The sequence below is a fragment of the Zingiber officinale genome, chromosome 1A (assembly GCF_018446385.1).
Source record: "Zingiber officinale cultivar Zhangliang chromosome 1A, Zo_v1.1, whole genome shotgun sequence".
Taxonomy (NCBI): domain Eukaryota; kingdom Viridiplantae; phylum Streptophyta; class Magnoliopsida; order Zingiberales; family Zingiberaceae; genus Zingiber; species Zingiber officinale.
The window spans coordinates 124,865,985-124,876,783 of record NC_055987.1 but is presented as its reverse complement, the minus strand read 5'-3'; the positions used below and the strand labels follow the sequence as shown (position 1 = coordinate 124,876,783).

Sequence of the window (10,799 nt, the reverse complement as noted above, 5' to 3'; positions counted from 1 at the left end):
TTTTGTTTAGTTTTTTAATTGAACGCTTTAACTGTTGTAAGAGAATTCTCCTCCTGAAGGAGATTTATAGTGAGCTTTCTGTTAGTGTAATCGACGTCTAGGGTTTCGATGTTTGACAATATGACCAAGGGTTGACCCAAATAAGACATGATGTTTGGGAGAGAGAAGTCTAGTCAGGACTAGATGACTAGCAAAGGTAAGTCCTAACTAAAGGTTAGGCAAAGTGGAAGTCCCGGTGAGTGGAGCCGGGCCCTAGTAAGTGAAGCTAGGTGGTTGAAGTCTCAGTGAGTGAAGTCGGACCCTAGTGAGTGAAGCTAGGTGGTGGAAGTCCCGGTGAGTGAAGTCAGGCCTTAGTGAGTGAAGCTAGGTGGAGGAAGTCCTAGTGAGTGAAGCCAGGTCCTAGTGAGTGAAGCTAGGTGGAGGAAATCCTGGTGAGTGAAGTCAGACAATGGAAGTCCTAGTGAGTGAAGCTAGACAACCCTAGGAGGTAACCCTAGGTTATACTTGATATCTGTTAATACTGTGCTAACTCAGTATTGCAGGGAAACTCAGCTAGGTCGACGGACTGACCAGGTAGCTGACACGAAGTCTAGACGGGTCGAAGGGCTGACCGGACGTCTGGCAGGTAAGTGAAGGTAAGTCACTAGAGGGGAGTGACTGTGAGGACGCGTTCCCGGGAAGGGAACTTAGGCGCCGATCCAACTTAGAACTATTTCGGAACTCTAAGTCAAGATCTTGACTAGATTCCGGTCTCGGAGAGACGAAATCTAATTAATACTCTAATTGTTTAACTCAAACTGTGCTAACATTTTATTTTGCAGGATATATGTATTTACCTCCGGACTAATGTTTTCTTGTAGGAAGGAAGCTGTTGGAAAATTGGGGTCCGGGCGCTCGGGAGGTACTCGGGCGTCCGGAGGAGAAAACTTATCCCCAACGTCGCCTCGCCAAGTGGAGCTCACTGATTGGCTTGGCTACATCACATCCAGGGCGCCCTGAAGGCTCCAGGCGCCCCGAACCTCATATATAAGGAGGGTCAAGGCTGGAGCCAGACACAACAACTCAGAATCTGCTTTCCTGTGCTCCTGCGACGCTACGAAGCTACTCCGACCACGCGATGTTCTATTGTTTTCTTTCTTTTGTTGGTATTGCTTTCCTATTAGCATTCTTGTAATTTAGTTTGTAATCAAATATTCGAATTGCTAGTGGATTGTCCATCGAAAGCATCCTTGCGTGCGGGTCTTGGAGTAGGAGTCGACAAAGGCTCCGAACCAAGTAAAAAACGACTCTTGTTAGCATTGCTTTATTCTTTTGTATTTACTTTTCCGCTGCGTACTTTCGACAAGTTTTAAATCGATATTCACCCCCCCCCCTTTCTATCGAACTCATCGATCCAACACTTTCAACGTTTTGGATTAGCAATCCTCTGATTGCAAACCAAGGAAACATCTGTGTCTCTTTCTTTTTGTTAATTAGTTTCTTTTTTTTCAAGTGTTTATTATTTCCAAAGATCGAGAAAGACATTTTTTTTTGTTATTGTACAGGGCAATACACCCCTCTTTTACCGGCTGAAAGGAGCCAACAATTCCTTCCATCCTTAGCCACTTAGCGGTCGGCTACAATTATATGAAATTATTATTGCCCCATACGGAGCTCAGTTGATTATTACATGACACATTTGCATTATTGAATGAAATTGTTGCAGTCCCTACAGGAGTATCCAGTTAGCTAGAGGGTGACAAAATTACTACAATAGGACAAGGATTAATTCCCAACGAATGCATGCCCTCAACAAAAAAGTCCTTCCATCTCTAGCTAATTGGTGGTCGACGATAAGTTGACCCCTTCACATAACCTAGTAACGGACTATAAGGGACGCTTGGGATGAGCATAATCACTTTTTTGCTACAATTGAATGAAATTATTGCAGCTCCATTGGTAGGCGCAATTGGTATCTGCATGGGTGATTGCTCTAATAGATCTTGGAATCAATTTTCAACTGATGCAAATGTCAATACTAAGGCAAAATGTCTCTCGTGATTTACCTGTCTATATTTTATCGTGGGATCATCAATACTGGGCCACTTGGAGTGAGCAATATTACCTTTTACTCCAATTGGATGAAATTGTTGTAGTTGTCCCCACAAGTTGATGCAATTGGTATCTGCATAAGTGATTGCTCAAATATATCTTGGGGTCAATTCTCATCGGATACAAAATATCTTGCTGGACGTCTAACCTCCCCATGCAAAGGACCGTTGTGTTAGGGCAAATGCCCCGTGTGAGTTACCCTTTCCCGATAGTGTGAGACCGCCCTAGAGGAGTCGCTAAGGTGATGGTTTCACCTTTTGCTCTAATTGAATGAAATTATTACAAGGGACCGCTGTACTAGGATAAATGCCCCCTAATTTACTCCCTTCCAAAATTACAGTCTTAAAGGGACTGCTAAGATGATGCATTCACCTTTAGATGCAAGAACAAAGAGTTGCAGCAATAACAATGAAATTGTTACCCCCCTACGGGTGTAGTCAGTACTCGATGGCAAAGTTTCTTCATTGAATGAAATTGTTGTGAAATAACAAAGAGCTAGTTAAAAGAAGAAGAGAAGAATGATAAGCTGATCAAGAACAGCCCTACCAGCAAAAACTTGCATTCATCCTATCAAATATGATTCACATTGAAACAGATATTGTAGTTTCAAAAAATAAACTAAAAAATTAACAGACATTAACATGAAGATACAAACTGCATGATGAACAATTGCATATGAGAATAGAAGTTGAGGCAAAAGATTGAAGTATTCTTCCGAGGGCACCACCATAAGTCCATAGTTGTAGTTCCTGCAAATCATCAATAAATTATCGACAACTTTAACTTCAACAAGATGATAGAAGCAAAAATTATTTTCTAGTCATATTCGGTCTTAACGAACAATACAATATAATCGAAGTGACTATTCACATACCAGTAAATAGGTAGAGCACCTCGTCCATAGTATGAAGCTCCCAGCCGGTGCACATGGATATAGATAATTTGGAGAACAGTAGTCTTGGCTTGGTCTCAATTCATGGTTATTGCAACACCATATCCACCTGAAATACCCATGTCGGTAACATACATATGATGCATGTTTCTGTAATATCAAGACCCCACAGGTCATCCGAGTTGGTATGTGGTGGGATGCTTACCACATGAGGTCGCGGGGTCGAAACTTAGGGTAGTCAGGGCGTAAATCCCCGGTCCCTGTGCATCTCACCCCACCTGCCACATGCTCGCTCAGGATGCTATGATTTACCTCCCTCGTGATGACCTTGGGTCGGGTGCGGCGGGGGCGCTAGGGGCGAGCGATTTCGCCTTTTTACCACATGTTTCTGTAATATCAAGTAATGTTAGCAAACAAAACAAACAGCCATGATGGATCATCTCTAGATACAAGAATATTTCTTCAATCAGGTTTTCTGTGACCAGGAAACAAATTTGATAAAGAGATAAGAGATTATTTAGCAGTTCAGGATACTATCTTCAGAAGGGGTGATGCAATTCAAACATTCATACTGAAACTACTCATCATTTAATTTTGTGGAAATTGTAAAAATTTGATCTTCCTGGGTTCCCTGTCAAGTAGGACACTCAGGATAGAAAGCAGTTAATAATCGCCTATTAGAACTCAAAGAGATGCATCTAATCTTAAGTAGTGCAAAGGAAGAAGTCAAACAACTAGAGCTTGACACTAGATGCATTGTGGTTAGCTCTTCTTTATTGCTTTCTTTAAGTAGTAGCAGCAATTAACAATGTTAGATGTGCCTGTGCTTAAGATATAATCGGTCATAATCTAGGTGCAATTAGTCACTGTCTTTGCTGATCATCATAATTTTGGATAAACGATCTTTAAACTTGCAAACTGAGTCAACAGAAGAACAAACTCGGTAGAAATGAATTACTTTCAAGGTGTTCCTTGGACAAACATATATATAGAGGATGGATAATTGTTTATTTTCAATATGCATTAATTAGTCCTTTTGTCCAATTTTAGACAGAAGTCCACACCAACTGATGCACAAATGAAGAACCAACTAAAATTTAGGAAATTATTGATAAGAACACCTAGTTTGGTTTTGATCAATTGTCCATCAATGAGAATCAAAACAAGAAGCATTAGGGATTGTTTTCCTCACATATTCTTATTATCTATCTCTGTGTCTGATTTCTTATCTTCCAAACCCTATCGTTCTCGACTTCTTGTACATACATACTGATGCAATTGTAAGATCAAGAATGCAAATGAAGAGGAAATTTGCAGAAACGAGAGGTAAGATGGAATTATTAAAATCAAGGAAGGATCGTTGTGCCTTACAGGAGGTATGGATGCCGACATGGCCGAGGAAGGCGGCGACCTCCCTCATCTTGGTCTCCTTGTCGCCGGTCGTGCCGAATCCGAGCGGCTCGTAGACGGCGGCGAGGGCGATAAAGGACTGGTAGTCCCAGAAACCGATGGCATGAGCGATGGGGGAGTTGCGCTTACTGAAGAGGTTCTCGAACTGGTAGACCTCGAAGTAGCCGGTTATGGTCCCATTGCAGCAGTAGATGCTGCCGGTGCACCCCCACCCCTTATCGCACTTCTTAAGCTTCTCCCCGATCGCGGCTACCGCTACCGCCGCCGCCTAAGCCCCAGCCTTCTGCATCGGATCCACCATCGTTTGTGCCGGGTCCGGAGAAAGGGATTTTATGTTTTAATTTGGGCTTATTGAGAAAACTTTATTTGCCCCTCCCTACTTTATCTATTTTTATTTTAAAGTCAACAGGATGTTATTTTCATTTCTACAAACTATGGATGGTAGAATATAATATTTTTAAACTAGCTAAAGTAGGAGGCCAACACAAAAAATTTCCCTTTGATTAAGTTCGTAAATTAAGTGCTAAATAATAATTAAATAAGCTTCTTTAATATAAAATTATAGTTGGAATGCCTAGTGATCCTGTCCGAGAGTTAAGGCGATGGATGTTGGGGGATGTGGTGCTCTTGTTGATCGTGCGTGGACTCCAAGCTAGAGGGATTTGCAACCACAGCAGCGTCAGTGCCGAGCCAAGGAGGGGTTCTTCAACGATGGTCCTCCGACGCTCAAGTCAGTCACCGACGATGTGGAAGCAAGGAAGCAGAGTAAGAAAAACAGAGCAACAGTGTGGTTGCAGTAAAAATTAGCATACGTCCGTTGAAGCTTGGGACCCTTTATATTGGGGTGTAAATGAGCCAACCCGCTCGTGACCTATTTGAAGCTCGATTCGATAAAAGCTTGTTTGAGCTCGTTTAATGAGGCTCGTTAAGATAAACAAACCAAGCTCAAGCTTCACAATATTCGGCTCGTTAGCTCGTGAACATGTTCGTTAAGCTCATAAATCAACTTTTAAATAAAAAAATAATAGTTTTGATATTTAATTTATAGATTTTACACTCTACTTATGAAAAACATAGACAAATATATTAAATTTATTTATTAGAATAAAATTATAAATTTTAACAAGAATATTATAATTTTTTAAAAATATATAATTTAGTTTTTAATGAATATTTAAATTTATAATTTATATTTATTAAGCTCGTTTAGGCTCGATAAAAGTTTGAATAAGCTCGTGAGCCATGAATATATTCGTTAAATAAAGCTCGAGCTCGGCTCGATTATAAACGAGTCAAACTCAAACATCTAAGCGCTCGGCTCGACTTGATTACACCCTTACCTTTATATAGCGCTCCGGGGGAGCACGCGCACGCTCCTTGAGACGTGCATGCTTCTCAAAGCTTCTCTTGAAAAGATATGTCAGGAAAGTGTCTCTGACACCATACCTTAATGACCTGAGAAGATCTTTGATGTGGCAGTGGAAGCTTTCGTCGTACGATCCATTGCCTGACCATGCTGCCAACCACGCCGTCTGTCGGTGTCACAGGCTCCTAGAAGGATATCACAGATCCTCCTTTTGTTCGTTACTGGGTCGAGCGGGTGAGTCGTTCGGTCAACCATCAGTCATCCGGACGCTATCGTTCTCGGGTCGAGCGGGATGGCCGCTCGACCAACCACCCACTGCCTGAGCTCTGCCTTGAATGTAATCTACTCGGTCGTGGCTCCGCTGGACTGGTTCCGAGGTTTGATGTAACTCTGAGCGGGCTGGCCGCTCGGCGTGTGCCTCACCGACACACTTCTCTGAGCGTCAGAAGCTCGGTATGTGGCCAACCTATGATGATGTTGGATCTGACCTTCTCTATCCCGGTCAGGCGAGTGGGACGCCCGACCGACCGATGGTACAGGGGTGTTGACCACCTTGACATTGACCTTTGACCTCCACCGTGTCAATGACCCTCCACTGGGTGGGGCCTTCATCATCGCATCACATATCTCTCCCTCAAGTCTAGTCGAAGGAGGCTGCAAGTCCGACTAACTGGACAAGAAGTCTGGGGATCAGTTGGCCGATCGGCCTGGCTACTGATAGATCCCAGTCGGTCTGCCGAAGGGTGTCGGTTGGCCATAGGACTACTTCCTTGAAGTCGATCAGCGCTTCGCGTATACGGTCAACGTTGTCGTCACCCGAATCTCTTGGGAATTCGTGCAAATCGCCTCCATCAAGGTTGAGCACGCGCCCACGCCTGTTAACAATGTTGGAGTGTATACTGAAAGCCTAAGCTTTGTAAACATTCATTATAAATAAAGAATCACATTTGGTCTAATTATCTACATTTGTTTGTAGTTGTTCATTTAATTTATATTGTAGATAACATAGTATGTGGTGTCACATACAGAAGATGATGTTATCAGTACCTTATAAATTATAAACAGTAGCTCACGACCAGAATGGAAAGGAACAAACCATTAGAAGGTCGTAGTGTAATTAGGTATTAGTTTATCTTGACTATATAATTACACTAGTACACTCAGAGTGTATTGAGTAGGACCATTCGAGGTCGTTCCTTTTATACTGACTTTATAAAGGAACAAAGACCTCAGTTATTATGGAAGTGTGTGCTCTTAATCCTAATATAATAACAAGCACATATATTTGATATTTATTTCTTTAATTTATCAATGGGTGAGATTTAGTTCGATGAATCAATAAACCCGATAAGTTGGGAAATGATATCACTTATAGTGTGTGTTGTTGATTATAGAAGGAAACTGTGTCCTAGAGATACTAGGTTGATAATGTCCCCAAGAGGAGCTCATAAGGATTGTCATGTTAAACCCTGCAGGTGGACTTAGTCCGACATGACGATAAGGTTGAGTGGTACTACTCTTGGACTAAGATATTAATTAAATGAGTTGTCAGTAACTCACTTAATTAGTGGACATTCGATATCTTAAACACAGGGAGACTAACACACTCATAATAAGAAGGAGCCCAAAAATGTAATTTGGGATTGGTGCGGTAGTTCAATGATAGTTCTCTAGTGGAATGAATTATCGTTGATAAAATTAAGTTGAGTGTTCGGGGCGAACACGGGATGCTTAATTTTATCGGGAGACCAAAACCAATTCCTCCTCTCGGTCCCTATCGTAGCCTCTTATTTAGTACTATACCCACCTATACCCACCTTCTATACCCACCCAAAGGGGGCCGGCCAAGCTAGCTTGGGAATCAAGCTAGGGCCGACCTAGGTGGTCAGCCCTAGCTTGAACCCAAGCTAGTAGGGCCGGCCAAATAAAATTAAAAAGAAATTTAATTTTAATTTTTATTATTATGTGGAAGATATATTTTAAAGAGAATTAAAATTAAAATATCTCTCTTGTAAAAGATCTACAAAAGATTAAAGAAAGAGATTAGATCTCTTTCCTTATTTGTAGATTGGAAGAGATGTTTTATTTTCTCTTTAAAATTATTCACATGTTAATAAAATTAAAATTATAGATATTTCCTTTTATTAACCATGAAGAGATTTTAAAGAGAAATTTTATTTTTTAAAATTTCCGGAAACAAATTAGGAAGTTTTAATTGTTGATTAAAACTTGTCCTCTTTTGTATTCCAATAATGTGGCCGGCCATCACAAATTAATTGGGGAAATTTTATTTTATTTCTCTCAATTAAATCATGTCAAGGAAATTAAGGAAAATTTATTGTAATTAAATTTCCTAATTTACCTAGGCCAAGGAATATAAAAGAAGGGGTGAGGGTGCCTTCACAAGACACAACATCTATTATTCCTCTCCCTCTTTTGTTCCTTGGTGTGGCCGGCCAACCTCTCCATCTCTTCCTCTTGTGGTGGCTGAACCCTACCCTTCTATTGGAGCTCTTGTGGTGGCCGGATACTACTCGGAGAAGAAGAAGAAGAAGGAGAAAGCTAGCATCTCTTGGAGCTTGGTTAGTATTTTGGTTTTTCTCCTTGGTGAAGCTTTTTTTTTGTGGCCGAACCTTGCTTGGAGGAGAAGAAGGTGGTTGGTGGTTTCTCATCTTGGAAGATCGTTGCCCACACAACGTCCGAGGTTAGAAGAGGAATACGGTAGAAGATCAAGAGGTTTTTCTACAAGGTATAACTAGTAATTTCTATTTCCGCATCATGCTAGTTATTTATGGAAATAATACCAAATACAAGAGGCTTACGTTCTAGTATTTCGAATTTTTTTTTCGAAGTTGTGTTCTTTGTTTCTTTCTTTTCCTTGTGATTTGATTGTTCTCTTTGGTTAACCTAAAGTTATTTTAGGAAATTAAATATTAGCTTTCTATTAAAGGTTTTGTCTAGTCGGTGGTGGTTGCTCCCATATCCAAGAAGGCCATGTGCCTCGCCACGTCAGTACTGGGAACCTTTTATGGAAATTAATATTTAATGGAATTAATAACTTAAGGAGACTTGGGTCGAACGTGTTAAGTTCCGCAGGAGATCCAAGTCAAAACCTAAAAGAACAAATAGATTAAGTTTTGGATCAAACGTGTTATGTTCCGCAGGAGATCCAAAATTTAATTTAAAAGAACACATGGTAGCTAGGAAAAGGTTCAGACCTTTGTACAAAATTTTTGTACAGTGGAACCTATAGGCTTTCCGAGTAGCAACCAACAAACAACATTCATTAAATGTGTACCAATGAGGAAATGCCACGTGTCGTGGTCGCAGTCGCCGCATGCTCGAAGCGACAAGCTCCGATGTGACATCTGGCAGTTTGAATTCCATGACTAGATCTGTGTCTCGAGTTTCACGCCCTTGATCTGACAGCTCCGCTCAGCCAAGCCAGAGGTTTATAACCTCGCATAGCCACCATCGTCTCCCCCTTCGCGTTTTGTTTGAGTGCCACCGGCAACTTCTTGTGCGATCAGTGCTCCGGCGACCTGCTCTCTTCTGCGGCAACATTTCCCCTCCTTCCGTAAGCTCTCCTAAACCTTCTCGCCTTCAACCTTTTGTAGTTCCTTTAGCTCTCCGCAACTTTCCAATGTTCGCTTTGGGTTTTCCGTCCCCATTTCTTCCCGTTGAACCTTGTTTTCTCATTTTTTGGCAATGGCAAGCTCTTCAAAGCCATCAGACCCCGCGCCTGCACTCTGGTATACTACCATGGAGACTAGGTTCGACACGGCGACGCTGAGAGCCTTAGGAATGTCTTCGATATTCCTTCTGATCACGAGATCATTCTAACCTCTCCGTCCGATCGGCCAAATGACCCGTCGACCGACGCTATATGTATGTTCCGAGACCATTTTGTGGTCGGTCTTCGATTCCCTATCCACCCCTTCAGCATCGAAGTTTGTAACTATTTCCGTGTCCCCCTTCCACAACTCGTGCCAAACTTTTTTCGCTTGCTGTGCGGAGTCATCATGTTGTTTCAGCTGCACGACATTCCTTTGACCCCTCAAGTTTTTATTATTTTTATTACCCCAAGCAGCCCGAGCTGGGGACTTTTCTATTTCAATCTCGGATCGAGCTAGTCTTCTTTGACAAAATGTCAACTTCCAATAAACATTGGAAGAAATATTTCTTCTTTATGCGTCTTCCCGAACGGCCTAGCTTCCGAACCCACTAGCAGGTTGCCCTACCACCCCAACCTAATTTGAAGAAGTACAAGAACCACTCAGACTACCTTCATGCTGCCTCCATGCTGACTGGTAAAAAATATGACATCCATAAGCTGCTGCTGGAAGGTGTCATGTACATCTTTGGTTTGAACCCGATCCGCACCAAGCTCCCGAGCGACTTAGGTACGCCATTATCTAATCCTTTCTTTTGAGTCTAACTGATTTCTTTTCCATCTCTTGCAGCCGAAGTTATAATGCGAGCACGGGTGGTCGGCTTCACAAAGCTTAAGAACGCCGAGGTTGAGGTGGCCGCTGCAAAGGAATTGGCGAGCAAGGTCTAACGCTGGTCGGCTCCCATAAAGGCACGCTTGCCAAGAGCGAGGAGACACCCACTATGGGCGAGGGCGCTACCGACCGGGCGCCTAGCATCGAAGTTCCTGGAGAGCCACTTCCAACCCCTGAGTCGCAGCCTGCCGCTCAGACCGAGGGCTCCGGGTCTTCTGGCGATGGCGAGCCCCTTATTAGGCGCAAGAGACGCCGAGTGGACCAGCCTTCCCATTCCGCCATCTCGATTGTGAGGGTCGCCGAGCAAGTAGGCACTTCATCTCCTGCAGCCATCCCAGCAACGACGGAGGCCACTTCATCTGATCGGACGTCATCCCTGGCCGAGCTGCCGCCAGAGACCCTTGCTGCACAACCGGTCGCCTTTCTGCCCGCGACCCGACGAAGGGTTTTGTGTTCCGGTATCCGCCCCACGTCCACGACCCCACCTTCTGGTCAGGTGGCTTCTTCCCAATCGGCCCCGAGTGGTCGACGATCC

General features: G+C 42.9%; 1 pseudogene; it reads right to left on the bottom strand.

The window, feature by feature from the left end:
- Positions 1 to 2,601: 2,601 nt before the first annotated feature.
- LOC122002542 lies at positions 2,602 to 9,430 on the bottom strand (annotated as a pseudogene).
- Positions 9,431 to 10,799: the final 1,369 nt, after the last annotated feature.